We start from the raw sequence: 19,767 nt of genomic DNA on the forward strand, positions 1-19,767 counted from the left end.
CAGCAGCGGGACAAGAGTTCAGGAGGAAGCATTCGGTCCCGGACACCCTGCCTGCTACCAGGAGACCTGCTGGGGTGGATGCCACCGGGCCGGATGCCGGAAACGGGAGACACAGGATGCGGTGCCCAGGCCCTGCCGCTGCCAGGACCTGCCCCAAAGAACTGGACATCGGCAAACAGAAAACCATTCAGACCCTGCAGCAGGCAGGGTTCCTATGGCAACCGGTGGCTCCCCAGCAACTCCACATCCCTTCTCTTCCTGGACTAAACTTTCCATTTGATCTCTTTGGGTAAAGTAGAGTTTGGATAGGAGGGGCTGGGCGGGGGGCTGGATATTGAAGAGGGTGTTGAGATGTGGCAAGAAGAAGTCTGGTTTTCATATTGAGTTTGAGAATTAAAAGCCAGTGGATCTCTGGGAAAGAGATATAATGAAATTGTGTTTGTTCTTTGTGTGTGTGTGTGTGTGTGTGTGTGTGTGTGTGTGTGTGTGTGTTTAATCCTGACTTTGCTTTCAGTTCTGGCATTTGCCCCAAGCTCTTTCAGAGCCAAAGGCCACTGGTCATGGCTTCCTCCCGACCCTTCCCTAGCCATCACTCTTGCCTGCTGAAAGAGATGCTCTGCTACCTGATACTGTTCCCAAGTTCGAGCTGGCTGAAGTCCCACTGCCCTTCAGGGGCTGACAGATTAAGGGACAGGGAAAGCCATCCTGGGATGTTAAAGAAAGTCGACTCCTGGGCCCCACCTCTGAGATTCGGAGTCCTTAAGATTTAGTGGAATTCCCAAATCTGTGCTTTTCATAAGCACCCTAGTTTACACAGGTTTTGATAAATGCTGAACACATGCTAAAGAAACACCGCTTTTAGGGACACAGGATCACCTGTTTGGCACGTAGCCCAAGGCTGTGGGATAAACAGACTTCCAAGCATATAAGCCGAGATTCAGGCCTGAATGCAGACACACTGGAGAAACTATACCTTTGTGGAAGGAGAGGTCTTTCCCACCCCCAAAAATGTGTGCTTTCCAGGCCATTTGGAGGTGCTGTGTTTCCTCCAGCATCTTTCAGTGGACACTAAAACTTTGCAAAAGAAGGAGGTTCTAGTTCTCCTAGTGAAATGCGTGCTATGTCCCTTCTTCCAAAGTGACTCCAGCATCTCCAAGAAAGGCAGGGTTCACGCAAGTGTTGACTTAAGTTAAAATGAGTTAGCTGGTTGTCATTTCTGAGTCTAACAACACAAGACACAGGGGAAATCACATGAAATGAACCAGGAAATGAACAGAAATGAGCATGACCAAGAAAACTGGAAGGGATTTCTCTCATGTTGGAAACGGAGGCAATGTTTGTGTTGATTTTGCTTTCCTCATTGGTGCTGATTAGTTTTAAGCGAGGTTGTTTTTATTCTTGTGGGCAGTGACTATAGTGTGCTTTGAGTTTCATCTGGCCCTTGGTTGCCCTGCCATTTAAGGCAAATAAATTAAGAAATCTCCAAAGGAATGTTTTAATTCTTAAAGAAATTGACAAGGAGTACATAGAGAGGAAGAAGTAGGAAATGACCGGGCTCTTCTCTAGAGACAAAGAGGAGTGATAATTTGTGGAGAGAATGTGCTGGCATCATTTATTAAAAGTTAACATATAGAAATTTCCCTGAATGGACCATCCATTGCTCAATACCCATGTGTTGGAGAACTTTTCTACTATCTTGTACAGGTTCACAGGGGCTGGTTTTAACAAGAGGGTCATGTCATAATTTTTTGTATCCCTCATACTATTCAGCATGGTTGCTGGCCATCTGGTAGGTATTCAAAAAGTCATTCTTAATTGGTGGACTTTAAGAAGTCATTCTGGTGGTTTTAATGCCTCAATAAGCTATTTTCAGGCTACATTTACTAGACATTGCCTCCAGGGTGACATAACAAAGAAAGAGACCGGCAGGGTTTCTTCTGAGTATTTCTTCCGTGTACTTCCTATGCCTGTAATAACTCTCTGGAGAGACTGACCCAGTAAGATCTTTCAGAGGCATCCATCTGCAAGACTGAGCTTGATCACAAGTTCGGCCTCTGAGTTGAAAAAGTAAATGAAGCCAGTACAGAAGAGTGCTGAAGAACGTAGTTTCTGCTTGCTACCATCTGAACTGGAATCCCAGCTCTACCATCTGTTAGCCACGTGACTTCGTACAAAGTACTCAGCCTGTCCTCATCTGGGAGATGGGAATCATAATAGAATTTGTCATAGGGTTGCTATAAAGATTAAATGATAGAAGTTGTGTAAAGCATTTAGAAAATAGGCCAGTCCATAGTAAGAGCTCATAATGTTAGCTATTGTTAGCATTACTGAGTGGTGACCAGAACTGGATTGGCTCATGAACAAAGGCTGAGGACTACAGACTCTGCTCAGCCCCGACAGACACACTCAGGTGGGATTCTACCTCCTCTATGTCTCCTACTCGTGTCGCTTTCTACATCTGAATTTGTCACTGAGCCGTGGAGTATAATGACATCAGGTACCTAAATGTGAAGGTTCTCTGCCATCTTTATTCCCAGTCTCATTTCTAACTCCATTCTGTAAAAACGTCCTGTTCACATTCTTCCCAAGCATCTAAGTCATGTAGAGCCTGGGTAAGTGAGGAAAAGAGAACAGCAGCACATGGCAAAATGTCTGCCCCAGAAATCACAGTGAAGTTGCATTCAAAATGAGGGCTTTTGAACGAGAGAAACAGGGGAATTAAAATAGGCACGTTTTCTTCTGTTTCCCACTCATGATGTAAAATACAGCCCTGAGAGAGAGGATTCAGTTTGTTTTCAAGGGAAGCCAGGTCCTACTTCTGGGGGTAAGGACTAAAGGGACATGTCAATAGGTTTTGAAGTTTGGCATTCTTAAAAAAAAAAAAAAAAGTATGTCATTCAAATCTTTGCAAACTCCCAGAGTCAGCAAAAGAATGCCAGAGAAGTCAGCCACCAGATAGTTTTGGCTGTGGGATTCTTGATCCACTGTCTCCAGGTCTTTTATGGACAGTAATAGCTTCAGAAAATTCTTCCCTCTGCTGCTGGCCCAAAATGAGCATTATACCGTGAATGCCAGGGGAGAGCAATAAGTATTTTTAACATAACATCTGAGTATACATACATACAATGGGATATAATTAAGGCTTAAAAAGGAAGGAAATTCTGACATATTCTACAGCATGGATGAATCTCGAAAACATGTTACATGACATAAACCAGAAACAAAAGGACAAATACCATAACTCCATTTATGTGAAGAACCTAGGGGAGTCAAATTCACAGAGACAGAAAGTAGAATGGTGGTTGGCAAGGGTGGCAGGGAGCGGCAAATGGGGAGTTGTTTAACGGGTATGGAGTTTCTGTTCAAGATGACAAAAAAGTTCTGGAGATGGATGGTAGTGATGGTTGGACAGCAATGTGAATGTACTTCGTGCAACGATACTAAACTAAAAAGGGCTAAAATGGTAATTTTGTGTTGAGTATATTTTAGCACCATAAAAAAACCATCCGAAGCACAAAGAAAAATGGTGTCCAAGTAATGGATGGGAAAAGTTTCTGTTCCTCTCTGCAGAAACAGCTCTGCTTTAGCCCTCTTTTATGACTGTTTACCCATCTTGTAGGCAAATGTTACAATGTTTTTCAATGGATGTCTTCAGAAGGATGTGGAATCTGTTCTGAGCTTCTGACTTGTCTTACCAGTTCTGATGTCTGCTCCTCCAGAGTGTTCCACTGAGGTGGTGGAAGGAACAGAAAGAGTGCAAGGTGGCTGAACTACAGGGCATTTTCCTGTGTAGCATATGGCAGCAGACTTCCAAAGAGAAATGTAGGTTCTTGGAGTCTCTGGGTTTAACTAAAAAGCATTTCTCTCCGGTTCCTCAAATAAACAATAGACTTGCCACCTGCCAACCACAAAAGTTTTGGAGACAGTGGAATCAAACTTCAATTTAACATTTCAGTAGCTTTCAGATTATTTTGATTGCAACCCCACAGTAAGAAATGCAATTTTACATCGTGATGTAATATGTGCATTCATATTGTTGAATTTATATAACTGAAAGAACAGTTTCACCAAATAAAATTTAACCTTATTCCATGCAGAGCACTGTAATATTTTATCTTCCTTTCTCCTCAGTTCTGTTCTACCCCCTTGCATTTTTTTAAATGTTGGTTGTATTCTATTAAATTTGTTTCACAACCCTCTAATGGGTCCTGATCTGAAGTTTGAAAAATGCTACAATGTGTTTGCTGCTACAGCCACTGGGTTAACACTAAATTGCTCACCCCCCGGGGTCAACCACAGGTGAAACTCTCTGCTAGTAAGAGGAGACTTCGGGTCAGTATCTCCACTCTCAGAGGGAAAGCCTGATGTGGTAACCCAGGGACTTATTGCGAAATGAGTGTGCATGGGCCACAGGCCAGAGGCAAGGCTCAGCAGGAGAGGCTTGGATCATGTGTCTGCCCTTTAGCAGAAACGGTGAATATGCATGTTAGCAAAGTCTACTCTTCTTGGATATCAGCACAAAGAATTATCAAATCAAATCTAATTTGGTAACCAGGGAAAAGACAAAAACAGAAAACTCTGGGGTCTTGCTAAACATTTCAGTAAGGAGAGGAGACCATGGACTGTGAGACCGTTTTCCAGAGGGAAATTGAAAATCAGGTAATGTTGGAGGGCACATGTGGTATTTCCTGGACTTTTCAGAGCTTCCGGCTCCCAATGACCCATCCCCCTTCTGACTGCATCTTTCTTGCTGTGTTGTCTAGGAGGGGCTGGGAAACAGAATATTGGAGTTTCTTGCCTGGTTTCTGTCTCATATGTTTTTTGGGCTTTTTTCTGTGCGAATCAGAAAGGTCTGGAGGAAGGGAGCCCCACTGGAGGAGTGTGTGCTTACTGACCACTTACAGTCCAATTCAGGATGGAAGGAATTGACATTCATTGAGATCACGTGGGAAAAGACAAATACTGTGACAAGTACTGAGGACTATAAAAAAAATTATTATTTTTGGCAGATTATGTTGAAACGATTACATTTTCCAGGGCTCACAGACTACACTAAAATTTCCTTTCAAGAGAAAAAAGAAAAGAAGAGAAAAATGATGCCTATCTGTAAAAACTCCCGAATACGCCCTAAGGTGTTATTGATGATTAAGAAAGCCATCCAACCTACTTTGTTTTCAGTGTTCTCAGGCTGCTAATGTCAAGCTACTATCTTCCATCTCGTCTCGCCTTCTCACAGATGTACCTAATGATATAAAAGGAGTTGGGCCCCTCTGTGCTACTTGGGCAATAAGAGTTTGTGGCTTCCAGAATATAAAATGGAAATTGCCACCATCAGAGTCCGTAGGATGTAGTATGGATAAAGTACAGTGCAGGTTTTCACCTCCTTTAGTTTCCAGTGACAGAATATGAAGCTGGTATAATGTTTAAAGGTAACCTTTTCCCAGTCCCCTCAACACATCATCCCAAGTCACCTGGGGTACCTGGTAATGGCCTCCACTCCCAAGCAGCTCATTCTTTCCATTTACTAAATTCCAATAAACATTTTCAGGCCTTGAAGTCTTTACCACAGACTTCAGCAAGTCATTTCTGTTTGTTTGTTTGTTTGTTTTTCCCATGTGGGTAGTATTCCATGTTTCTACTTAGATTGCACTTTCCCTCTTGGGCTTCCCCCTTCTTCATTGGCACGTGGCATTGCGTTCTACCTGCTTGGTGGCTGACTCCACAAGTCTCTACTGGGAGCTTAAGAACTTATCTCCTGATCTCCAACTGAGACAGAGTTCCACCAGAAAGGAGAAGTGTAAATTTCGGATGAGGAATCTGACCTCGTGAAAGTAACTTTGTAGAACTTTTCAAGTTAGTGCCTGTAATTAGCAAAGGGAGTTGGCTATGACACTTAGAGGTGCCTGAAACAGAAAACGCCCACTCAGACAGTCTCAAACAGGCTTAAATGTAGTGCATCACATAGCTTAAAGCCCAGAGACATTTTGGGTTCCAGGAGAGATTTGGTGCAATGCTACTCAGTAATGTCATTAAGGACAGAGGTCATTTCTGTCCTTGCATTCTGCTGTCCTCAGCACTGGCTTCATTCGAAGGTTGGTTCTTCTCAGAGAATAAGATGGCTGCCACCGGACATCAGGCTATACGCTTTTTGTTCATACCCAACAGGAGAAGGTGAATGAAAAGTAGCTTCTTGGGGCGCCTGGGTGACTCAGTTGGTTAAGCGTCTGCTTTCAGCTCAGGTCATGATCCCAGAGTCCCCGGATCGAGCCCTGCATCAGGCTCCCTGCTTAGGGGAGTCTGCTTCTCCCTCTACCCCTCACCCCGTTCATGCTCGCACATGTGCTCGCTCTCAGATAAATAAATAAAATCTTTTAAAAAAGAAAAAAAGAAAAGTAGCCTCTTCCCAAAGCCCTTTCCTTTTGTCTGATTGGCCAGAGTAAGTCATGTGTCTATCACTGGCCGGAAAAACAGTTGCCAGTAGAATGCCATATGCTGATCTATAGAGATCAATGTTTCTGGATAGCAACACTATTGATATTTTGGACTGGATTATTCTTTGTTGTGGGGCCATTCTGTGTATTGTAGGGTGTTTCGCACCATCCCTGGGTTTTATAGCTCTCCATCACCACCAATGATGAGAATTAAAAATGTCTCTAGACATTGCAAAATGTTCCCGGAGGTAGGGGGAGGTCAAAATCACCTCTGGTTGAGAACCACTAGTGTAGACTAATCAGATTTCCTCCTGGCTCTGTGCCTCAGTTTTCTCATCTGTAAAATAGGAATCATACTAGATTTTTCATATGATCATTGTGAGAATTCAATGAGTTAATTTATATAACAATGTAGAATTTAGTAAGCACTATATAAATGTTAGCTATTACTTTTATCCACTACTTCTAATGTCAGGGGTGTGGGAGGTATTAAATAAGTATTTTCTCAATGAATGAATGAATTTGGTAGAAAAGTCATTTGTATCCATGTAACACTGATGTAGTTCAGCAAAATAATATTCTGTAATGCCACTCCTGTTGAAAATCTCTGAAGTTGGGATTATACTCTGAGTTTGTAGGGCATTTAGTTTCTTCACTTGAGAAGAAAACTAGTGTTCCCATTGCAAATGCTTTCTTATATGTGTAAAAGTAAAAGCTGGTGCTATTCAGAATTTGTATGACCACTACAGAAGGAGAAAGGTGAGCTAGGAGGAATCAGGGCCCTTGGATGCATCTAAGGATCCATTCATTTAACACCCGGAGCAAGTCCTCGCTGCAGTGTATCCTGGAAACCAAGACTGAGAGCATTTCCCTGCCTGAATGTTGTACTTGGAAATGTAGTCTGAAGTCTAATGATTAAAGATGCTTAGAGTAGCATCTTGAGGACATAATTTCAAAGTTTGTACATTTTTTTAACTTTGTTACTGTTGATAATAATAATGTTTATATTTGAACAGTGCCCCCATACAGTGGAAGTTTTAAAGATCACTTTCAAATGCCTCTCCTGAGCATTCCCGGGTCAAAGGCTGCGTGAATCCGTATCACAAAGAAGTTTTATCCGTGGAAGCTGAGCTTAAGGAGTCCTGAAGGAGAACATAAAGAGACCCCACACACTGACCGAAGTTCAAGGCCTGAAAATCACCAGGACTGAGGAAGCCAACTGATGATCATAATAAACCCCTTCATGCAAGGAGGGAGATGGCACAAATGTTTCTTTAGGTCCACTTCTCAGCAAATTAGCACAACCGGTGAGTGGCGAGTGGACCAGGGGCAAAAATAATGATAGAAATAAGAGCCTCTGGTGAAGCATGGTGGGTTGAAAACATGTGATCACCATCCTGAAACACTACTAATATGTCAGGGAAAAGATTTAAAAGCCACATTGCACATAAATTATCAAGGACAAAGGAAATGGGACAGAAGGCATCATGAGGTAAGAAATGGGAAGCTACGAAAGTGTGTGTGTGGTGTGAGGTATATGTGATGTGTGTGTGTGTGTGTGTGTGTGTGTGTTGAGGTACGTGCATGTGTGAGGTGTATGTGAATATGGGTGATGTATGAGTATATGTGGTGTGTGTGTGAGGTGTGCGTGAGGTGTGTGTGTGTGTTAGGGCATATGTATATGAGGGGTGTGTGTGTAAGAGGTGTATATGAGATGTGTGTGGGCTATGTCTGTGTGGAAGGAGGTTGTAGGGAGAAACTAATGTCTTTTTTCACAGTAGGAATTTGTCTTAGTCTGCTCAGGGTTTCAATAGATATTTATTTCTCACAGTTCTGAAGACTGGGAAATCCCAGATCAAGGTGTGGGCCAATTCGGTTCCTGGTTGGCTGGAGGATGGCAATCTTGTCAGGGTGTCCTCACATGGCTTTTCCTCTGGTGTTTCACCCTGGTGTCTTTTCTTCCTCGTACAAGGGCACTAATCCCATCAGATCAGGCCCCACCCTCATGACCTCACTGAACCTTAGCTATTTACATAAAGGCCCTATCTCCAAATACAGTCTCACTGGCGTTTGGAACTCCAACATATACATTTTAGAGGGACATGATTCATTCCATAACAGAAGTCAATAGAAGATATTAAATGGTAACATCAAGAAATGGCATATTATTTAGAAAAACGGTGATAAATATAACAAGAAATAACAAAGAGTTAGAAGAAGAGATTGTCCCTATGGCAAAAAACAATGGTGCAGAGGACTGGGGCAGGGGATTTATTATCGCTATTATTATATTATTATTATTACTAGTCTTGTAGTTCTGTTTGCCTTTTAAAATGGGTGATGGGTATTAAGGAGGGCACGTACTGCATGGAGCACTGGGTGTTATACGCAAACAATGAATCATGGAACACTACATCAAAAACTAATGATGTACTGTATGGTGACTAACATAACATAAAAAAAAAAAGAGAGAGAAAAAAATAAAACTTGTTACATATATTACCGTTACAAAAATAGAAACCTGATTTAATTTAGAATAATAGTGAAATTGCTGGTAATAATTATTATTGTCTGCCTTTTTAAAACCCAACTCCTCCATGAATTTTGGTTGATTAAGGCTGGGAAGAAGAGAGATAGATGGGACACTTGTCATTTATTATCCAAACTGGGGCACCTCTCAGAATGAAGGGGAACACTTAGCAATTCCCTTGGGACAATAGGTGCAAAATAAGACAACCTTGGAGAAACCGGGATTTATGGCCAGCCTTGTCAAGAGGAAACTAAGTTGGCTTTATAAAAAACAGTGGGGAAGGATTATTTCAGTGATGCGGGGGCAAAAGGATGGCTACCCTTCCTGTATTGGTGGATTGGTAGGTGATCTCAAGTAACATCCACTCAACTGAGTAGCAGCATCCAGGGAAGGGGTCCTTGACCCCTCTGCCAAACACCCCAGGGCAGAATCTGTGCCCCTCCATGCTCCCTAAATATCTTCTTTATACCTTTATTGAAGAATTTACTGCACCCTTTTGACACCAGGATTTTCTTGTCTGTGTCCTGAATTCCCCCTGTGGGCCACCCACCCCCAATGCTGGGCAAAATTTGGGGGGACAAGGACTATGTTAGTGTCATCTGTTTTCCCAGAGTCCATCATAGTATGATAAACAGGTGCTCCAAATATTTTTGCTGAATAAATATTGAATGAATTTACAATGGGGATTATAAAAGCTTTTTTTTTTAAAGAAACATAAGCTAGAGAAAGAAGAACAAGCTTATACCTTTAAGATGCCTTTAAATAACAAAAAGAAATACAATATATCTAGAAAGTTTACCATGCGTGGAATAAAATAACCTACTCAAGTTACTGATTTTTAAAATAATTCTCTGGGACACTGCTCTAATCTTATAGCTGGAGAGCACGTGATTTGTTCGTATCCACTGGAAAGTTAAGTTTATTTCTGCTTATTTTATGTTATCTTTGGTGGGGACAAGGGTGAAAAATTATGGTGAATACCAGTGCTAAAAAATTTAGAAGTAAAAAAATTCATGAGAAACTTAAGAAATAAATGTCACAACGGGGGCCTATGGATTAGAACTATGGGCGGGACCGTGTAATTTGATAGTAAGAAGCAAAGCTGACAGGTGCCAATAGGAATTTGATTTAAAAATTTCATAAAAAGTCCTTCCCAAAATTTTTAGTAAACCAGATATGGAAAATCATTCAATAAATGACAGAACATTAACATAGACCCCATATCTGATACCATGTGCAACACTGAAAAAATAGGGATTTTTACATTTAAAGGTTAGAAAGAACATAAGGACATAACTATCCTGATGCTATTTTAACAGTGGCAAGGAGGTTCTAGCCAATGAAATAAAAGGGAGGGTAGGAGATAGAAGAAAGGGGGATGAGAATTATTTGCAGATGATACGATTGTCTACACCAAAACCCAAAGAGAATCTACTGAAAAAGAAAATATTATAAAACATATGGTCAGTTTGACCAGCAGGTAATGGTCAGTTAGAAAATGAATATACATACATAATGACCTTGTCCTAGCAGTACCAGATTTAAAAATATAGTGAAAAAGGTGTCATTTACAGTCAAAAATTTTTAGATATATAAAATACCTCAGAATCAACTTCTCAAAAATATGCAATGTGTATATTTTTAAAAATTAAATAAATATAAACTATATTTGAAAGCAAATGGCCAATCAAGAAAAAAATTACAAGTATATGCCAAATCCAATCTGAATCAGAATTTGAACTCTTGGCCTGCTAAGCCCAACAGAGTCAGCTTTAGGAAATCAAATACAAATTCGTGGGGAAATCCAAGTAGCACAAAATTAACTAGGATAAATTGATTGTCTGGATGAGTTTAAGAAGAGATTCAAAGGAGGGCAGCTGCTAGGCTGAAATTACTCTTGCATCAACCTGCTGATTAATTTCTTGCTACAGACTGTGTATAAATCCAAACCTGCCATACACGAAATCCATGCCTGCCTGCCTAGGGTTTGACAAAAGGCAAGCATGAATGACCTAGAATAAATGCAGTAACGTAGTCCACATGTTCTTTTTCTCCTCTCCGGCTTACTATTGTCCTAGAGGCCAGAGAGCCAGGGCTACTCTTTGGACCAAGATGAACTGCAAAGCTTAAGTTTCTTTATGTAAAACTTTTAAAAATGCTTAATTTTAGAAAGAGGATACAGAATCATATGTGTACCCTGACTGTGTTAAAAACAAGACAACCGGGCCAAAATGGCATTGCTTATCTTAAGCTCCGAGTCACCAAGACTTAATTACGGTTTCAGCTCTCCTAGGAATGAAAGTCTTAAACAAGCCAAACGGGAATCTCTTGATCAGCACTAGTTAGGTCATCTGCCTGATAAAACCCTGCTATTCCCTCCAGGGAAAGTAACATTGCAATAACCAATCTGGGTTTTTGTTGGTGGTGGTGGTGGGGTTTTTTTGCCTCATATAACTTCCTGGTTCCTGTACCCTTCTGCCTGTACAATTCTTTCTTTTACTTTGTACAGCTCTTCTGAGCTCCTTTCTATCTACTGCACTGGATGCTGCCTGATTCATGAATTGTTGAGTAAAACCAGTAAGAGCTCTAAATTTTACTCAGTTGAATTGTGTTTTTTAACAATTGCAGCTTTTTTTTTTTTTTTAAAGAGAGAAAGTGTGAACAAGGAGTACGGACAGAGGGAGAGAGAGACAGAGAGAATCTTAAGCAGGCTCCACACTGAGAGTGGAGCCCAACATGGAGCTCCATCACAGGACCCTGAGGTCATGACCTGAGCTGAAATCAAGACCTGGACACTTAACCAACTGAGCCACCCAGTCTCCCCAACAACTGCAACTTTTTAAAAGTACATGTAATTTGTAGGGGATGAGGGACAGAAAGAAATAAGCAAAAATGTAAAAGGTCCTCTTAGAGTGATGGGATTGTGGTGATTTTTGCCTCCATTTCCCCAATGTTCTGTGATGGTGCATTATTAGTTCATACACTGACTGGATAAGATATGGATTACCTACTATGGGTAGAGCTCTGTATTTAGCTGTAGGGGAATAGTCCCGGCCTGCTCAAAGCGCACCATCCAGCAGAGAAGCCAATTCAACACAAAGTTACAATAAAAAGTGACCACATAAGGGAACAGTCAACACAACAAAGAGGCAACCGATGGAATGGGAGAAGATACATGCAAATGACACTACAGACAAAGGGCTGATATCCAAGATCTATGAAGAACTTCTCAAACTCAACACCCAAAAAACAAATAGTCAAGTCAAAAAATGGGCAGAAGGCATGAACAGACACTTCTCTGAAGAAGACATACAAATGGCTAATAGACACATGAAAAAATGTTCATCATCATGAGCCATCAGGGAAATTCAAATCAAAACCAGATTGGGATACCACCTTACACCAGTTAGAATGGCAAAAATTGACAAGGCAAGGAACAACAAATGTTGGAGAGGTTGTGGGGAAAGGGGAACCCTCTTACACTGTTGGTGGGAATGCAAGTTGGTACAGCCACTTTGGAAAACAGTGTGGATGTTCCTCAAAAAATTAAAAATAGAGCTACCCTATGACCCAGCAATTGCACTACTGGGCATTTACCCCAAAGACACAGATGTAGTGAAAAGAAGGGCCACATGCACCCCAATGTTCATAGCAGCAATGTCCACAATAGCCAAACTGTGGAAAGAGCTGAGGTGCCCTCCAACAGACAAATGGATAAAGAAGATGTGGTCCAGATATACAATGGAATATTACTCAGCCATCAGAAAGGATGAATATCCAATTTCTGCATCAACATGGATGGGACTGGAGGAGATTATGCTAAGTGAAATAAGTCAAGCAGAGAAAGTCAATTATCATATGGTTTCACTTCTTTGTGGACCATAACGAATAGCATGGAGGACATTAGGAGAAGGAGGGGAAAATGAAGGGGGGTGGAATCGGAGGGGGAGATGAACCATGAGAGACTATGGACTCTGAGAAACAAACAGGGTTTTAGAGGGGAGGGGGGTGGGGAGGATGGGTTGGCCCAGTGATGGGTATTAAGGAGGGCACGTACCGCGTGGAACACTGGGTATTATACACAAACAATGAATCATGGAACACTACATCAAAAACTAATGATATACTGTATGGTGACATAACAATTAAAAAAAAAAAGTGACTAGCGCTCTGCGGGAGGACGTCCAGTCATGGTAGGAACACGCACCAGGGGGACTGACCCATGTAAAGAACTTGAAGAAGCCTCCCTGGAGGGAGTGAAAAAGAAGATGAGAGTGTAGGCCCTCAGGGTGGGGAGGGAGGTGAGCATCTTTGAAAATTAAAGAGATAGCAAACTGGTGTGGAGGTCTAGAGGCTAGAACCTGGTGAAGGGCAAGGACTGAGGGAAGCACGGAGCATGGGGCACCGGGCATCATGACAGGAAGTGATGAGAGACAGAGGTGAAGCCATTCAAGGCCAGGTGAGCCACGGGACTGAACTGAGCTTTATCCAGAGGGCATGGGAAGCGGTGGAAGGGTTGTAAGCCATCACCTTTGCATGGTAAAGACATCTTTATGCCAATAACGTGGAGATCACTTGGAAGGGGGTAAGTCAGGAGACGAGAGAGCAGTGGGAAGTGGGGCCATATCCTCAGGAAAATGATGCTGGCCTGGATGAGGGGCAGTAGGGATGAAGAGAAGTGGGTGTTTGGGAACTCAGATCGACTTGTGATAACCTGGATTGGGGAGGATCAGGGAGAGGGGATAGTGAAGGAGCCCTTCAAGAGGCTTGAGCAACAGGAAGGGTCTGGTGCTGGCCCCTGAGCACCAAAGGAAGGTGAAATGAGGATATCCCAATGAGCAGCCAGAAAAATGGAAAGACAGGAGACCATGCTGTCTTTCAAGGTAAAGAAAACAAAGCATTTCAGGAAGTAAGGATGGGTTATAGGTGGAATATGATAAAGGCTGAGATACATTTGCAAGGGAGTATTAAAATGGGACACTCATTTTTCACAGTGAAGTGCTAAATACCTATATGGTGCTTGCAAAGAGGTGTGTGGAAATTTTATTTTTTTAAGACGATTAGCTCATCAATCCTATACAGGAGACTTAAAGAGGCTGAGAGGGGCGGGGTTAGGGGAGTTGAAGAGTCATCTGTATATTACAAGCATAGTGGGGTGGGGGAGAAAAGGAAGTATTTTCCCTTTACTCAAATCAAGTGAGAAGAGCTTCAGTGGAACCTCCTGAGAGCTTGGGATGTGTCCCCTGCACCTTGTAGGGTACAGAGAACTTGGTTCCATGCCTGAGGCATCTAAAGTGGGAAGTGGTTGATGGGAGCATCCTGGTCTGTGAGCAGAGACAGGAGAAGTGGCTGTGTTTGACAGTTTGGGCTCCTAGGATTTGTCAGGGCCAAGAACTGATGAGTGCTTCCCTGAACCACATATAGGCCATAGGAGAAAGGCTGCTGGATTTCTTAAACCCCACCCAGGATAGCGTCGCAGAGGGGATAGGAGGGAGGGTAGGGGATTCTAATGACCAGCCTGAGGACGCACTTGTCCATTCAAGGGACCTATAAGAGAAAGAGAGCCCTGCAATGAAGACTTCAAAGAATCTACAATGTACCCCAAGAGAGAGAGCCAGATTGAAATACCTGCTGCATCCAGAGAAAAACAATGGCAATCCATCATTGCCAGCCAAGTAAGATCTCTCCTGACCCTTACCTCTGCTTTGTACCCTTTAATCTGCCAGGGAGCAGAACCTACAGCTTTTAAGTCTGGGAGCAGGGAAGGGGGACTAAGAAATAGTCAGCAGAGTAAGAAGAGCAGCCAACCACAGCTCCCTTACCCAAACGAGCTTCACACCTGGACGTTCCCTGAGCTCAGAGAGGGGAGAAGATCTAACGTTAAGTAAAAGTTGGACTGGGCATTTTCATATTGGAAATGAAGTTATTTGTGAAACTCGGGGTGACCAGAAGGTTTCTTATTATTTAGGAGTGGTCAGAAAAACCATGGACCTATTCTAGATTCATCCAAAGGGTATAGGAAAACTCACCCCAGAGATCTGGTTTGAAGGGGCAGTGGGCTGTCAGGGGAAGGGGAGATTAGTTACATCCCCGCGTGATTAACACAGACCTTCCCCAAACACTTTCCGTGGAATAATGGGGGAAGAAGCCAGACTGCAATAGACCAGGCTGAGTTAGGAGGAACTGAGAATGTGTACACAGCAAAGACACATTTTCAAGATGTGCAGGAGAAAGAGAAGGCAGAGCTGGGGGATGATGCAGGATAGACAGAGACTTGTTTTAATAAATTGGAGAAATTAGAGTATGGTTAAAAACTAGTAAAAGGCCGGCAGAGAGGATGCTGAGCAAGGCATGGTCTCTGATCAGAATGGACAGGGAGGAATGGAGGACACGGCTTCAGGCTTGGACAGGAGGTGTGGAAGCTTCTCCCATTAGAATAGGAAAGAGAGGGAAAGGGAATACACAGAGACAGACAGAAAGCTGAAGAGTTTTCACCCAATTGCTTCTCCATATCTTCTATTAAGTAGAAAGTGAAGGGGAAACTGAGGGTTCAGCCCTTGGAGAAGAGTGGAGAAGGTCTGAAATAGCCATCTCAGGAATAAGGAGAGTCTATGTTGGATGGCCCGGCTGCACTGAGGGTCCAGCTGAGGCTGGAAAACATATTTAATTGGATATTCATCTGGACTGTCTGCTAGAACCTCAGGAAAGACCCAAATGCAGCAACTTTGGCTGTGAAGTCCCTGGAGTTCAGGAATGTGAGAGTGAAAACGGTACAACACGGTGATCACTCGGATTCAGCACAGTTGTTGGTTCTGAGAGGCTTGGAGAGCTGTCCCACCTTGAATCCACATCACCATCTCTATTGTTTGGGGATTTTTTTTAAGTTATTTATTTATTTTTAATAAATGAGTGGTGTTTGCCAAGGAGACTTACAACTTGAGCCTGTGAACAAGATGTGAGAGATCTATTACCTGGTACTATGACTGATGTTTATGCAACTTTTTGCCACCACAGGGATGGTGCCCCCACTCTTGTCTTCAGAAGGTCAATGACTAAGAAATGTAGGGAAATAGACAATGACGCACAAGCCACCACTGTTTTGCAATCTTCTGACAGACTAATCTGCTGAAGCCAAATAGGGCCTGTAGTGGGGTGGGGGTGAGTGCACATGAAGTGAGCAAATAGAGAAGAATGAACGTCACTCTGTTTTCCCAACTCACAATCTCAGACAAAGGTTTAACAGACACAAATATTCATGGAAAATATGGCTGTGTATTTAAAAATGGCATTGTCTGGAAAAGATATGAGTCATCTCTCTTATTCTCCATGGCATCCACATCATCTAGCATGGTGCTTGGTACAGAGTGGGTGCTCGATAAATGATTGTCTAAGGAGCAAATGCATGGTGCGCCAGGGTGGAGGGCTGGCCTGCTTATCCCTAGGCACCCGCCTCTCTTCTGCTCTATACATGTGCGCTCATGGAAAGCTATTTTTCTCCTCTAAATATCTGTGGGAATTTGCACATTGGAGAAAAAGTAGCATTCTTCCTGGAGAGAGTTTGTTTGCCTGATGACAGTAAAACCAGAGAGATGTTTTAGATGTTGAGCTGAGACATGGATTCAGTGGAAGGCCATGGGTACAAGTGAGGCAGACAGAAGACCCAAGAACTTCAGGGTTCCAGGTCATTCTGTCTGTCTGTAAATCAGCTGAAAAGGATTTTGTCCAGTGGGCACTCTCATTGGTCTATACAAATGGATTGTGATGGTGAGCAGCTAATACGAATTTACTGGTGTGGAGACTGCTACCAGTAAGTGGTAATCAAGAATTCACCCTGCAAGAAGGCATAGCGCTTACTAGCTGAATAAACCTTGGTGAACAAATGAGATGATTTATGCTGTGCTTTCAGGCTGTTCTGTCTTTCCTGGAGTTCTTGGCATACAACTTCTGAAGGATTTTTAAAAACTTTATTTTCTTTTGGTATTTTAAAACTTTATTTTCTTGTTTGTTTCTTAAATTGGAACCCACACCTTGTGCCAATTGTCATTGAGCACATCTGTGCTCAAATGCTTGAAAACTTCATCACCTTGCCTATCTATAATGAGGATTTCTTTTAATTAACTTGTTTGTTCATCTTTTTATTTTACACCAATTGTCAAAAATGAAATAGTCAGCCCTCTTTTAATCTTCTGACATAAGAAAAAAAGAGCAAATGAACTTTGATCACATACAAATGTCTGAATTACAACTAAGACAATGGAAGATTGGCTTGCATAAGCATTATGTGTACTCAGAACCCTGGGTCGTGTCTGGGCTCCCCAGTGGATCACGTACCCTGCTGCTTTTGAGAGTGGTACATGGGGAGAAGTTTGCAGGGTTTGACACATGGGGTGATTTGCACATGTCAACTTGGTTAACCTGGAACTGTGTTTACCAAACTCCCTTCCCTGTATAGTTCTAGGCTACTGTTGTCCAAAAAAATTTTTTGTGTTGGCCGAAGAGAAGCAGCATAATGATCTCTGAGTCACCGTGATTCAACGTGGTGACAGAGGTAGAGGTGCTGGCAGATTCCAGTTTGTTCTTGCTGTCACCAGCTCCATATTTTGTTCTTCTTCCAACTCCTGACCCTGCTGAGCAACAGTGGCCCCAGAGTCCAGGCCTGTCACCAGATGCTTAGCAGACCTCCCTTGAGCTTCCTTTTGTGGTTGCACTTCAGTGGTACGACATGCTTGGCTGTGTTACTGACTCTCTCTGATCTTTCAACTCCCCACCTGGACCTTTACTTTCTCTTCTCCTCCTATAATTATGTGAGAGCTAATGTTTCATAATAAATCCCTTATCCCACAATGCACAGTGGTTCTCCTTCCCTGTTTGAGTCCCGAGATACCCAGTGGGAAGGGATTATTAATTACTAGACGGTTCCTGTTGGCAAAGGCATTACACACTGGAGTTGGAGATACTCTGTACCAACCTCTGTTCCTCCATACCAGCTGACTGATTTGGGGCAAGACGTTAAGCCTCTCAAGCCCCATTTTCTGCACTTGTGAAATAACATTAGCTACCATATAGGGTCACTGTGAGGTTTAAATGGCATATTGCGTGTAAAGCACTTAGCCTGATAAGTAGCAAATGCCCGGCAAATGTTAATACTATTGAAGGTGCTGAATGTCTGAAGGGGAGTCAAGTAGTAGAGCCTAAAATATATGGCGAGAAGCAAATGATTGAGTATAGGTGTTTTAGGATTTATGGAAAGCTGAGGTTGAAGAGACAAACAAGAATCAGCAGCAAGGAGGCAAGATGGAAGGAAGAGGCAGTTGAGGATAAAAGCTGTGAGTGCTGAGGGTCTAGACACAGGGGCTAGTCGTTCAGAATGCGTATCAATCATTTTACCCAGGGCCCCTCTTGCTAGGTGGGCAGGTCAGGTCTCCCTGGGTTCACTGTGTGAAAAACTGCTGTGTAGAGTCTGAGGGATTTCCTGGATTGTTCTGCCGGTACACAGCCCTTACCCTTAACGAAAGTTAGCTTTTGTGGCACTGGAAGAAACCCAAGATAGCCTGAACCCAGTTTGGTTCCATCCTGGAGTGTCATGGTAGTTATGGTGGGGGAAGGAGGAGTTCCGCCGTACAGAATATAACGCCCCAGCCTCAGTAAGAAGACCTGAGACTCAGGGTGAATGGTGAATGGGTGTGTGGTGGAATAGGAGATGATAGCTATGTGGGCAACCAGTTCATAACCCCCATCTCTTCAGAGACCCAGGAACCGGCCCAGATTGGAGAATGAATAAGCCCACACTGCCCTCCTCCTGAATAAACAGAATGAGGATTGTGTTCAAGTGGGGCATTGCCCATGGGCAACTAGAAACCTTCAAGGGAACGGAAAAAGATCTGAAAACCCCATAGAATCAGAAAACATGATCGGAGAGAAGTATGGATGTGCAACTTTAGAGAAGGCTTTGGAGACACCTAGTAGCTGCCTTTGGCTCTCTGAAAGTTTTCATGGGAACACAGGTCTGAGATCAATGAGTGGAAATTATGAGAAGATAGGTTTGCCTCAGTGTATTCCTGTCAATAATAATTGAAAATAATGGTCAGCATTTATTGGGTACTTCCTTTGTACCAGGCATTGTTTTCAGCAATCTACATATATTATCTTGTTAAAATCTTACAATATCCCTGTAAAGTACTGAGGCACTCAGAAGTTAAATAATCTGCCCATGTTTATAGAATTTGACATAATGGAGCAAGGACTCAGAACCAGGAAGTCTGTCTCCAGATCCTATGCTCCAAACGACGGCCCTCTGATTTACAATGGAGGGAATTCCCGCATCCAGCAGGATTTGGGGCTCCGTTGTGTCTGAGCTTTGTTCCAACTCAGATTCCTTGAGGTCTTTCCAAGGCTAAGTTGGTTGGTATTCAATGCAGTTCAACAAACACTTATGGAGGACTGAGCATTCGCCAGGCTCTGGGCTGGGTACTGAGATATCAAGATAAACAAGACAAGACAGTCCCATAATAGAGGTGCAGAGAGTTTTGGTCCACAGGATAGAATCACCTTTCTCTCTAAGAGTTGTCAAATTTGTGAAAAAGGCAATCTTTGGTTTTGAAACTCCCATCCCAGCTCCTTTTGTCACCCTCTCCCCCCTTTCCCGATGTCAACCAGCAAACTGCACAGTTGTCTCACTGTTGAAAGAGTTCCTGACAGTGTTTGGCACTGGGAAGGCTGAGGGCCAAATGAGTGTACATATAAGCCAGTCATACCTGGTTTAAAGGCTCAGCTCAACCACTGATAAGTGAGATAAATCATGTGTTT

Source organism: Zalophus californianus, chromosome 10 (genome assembly GCF_009762305.2).
Source record: "Zalophus californianus isolate mZalCal1 chromosome 10, mZalCal1.pri.v2, whole genome shotgun sequence".
Taxonomy (NCBI): Eukaryota; Metazoa; Chordata; class Mammalia; order Carnivora; family Otariidae; genus Zalophus; species Zalophus californianus.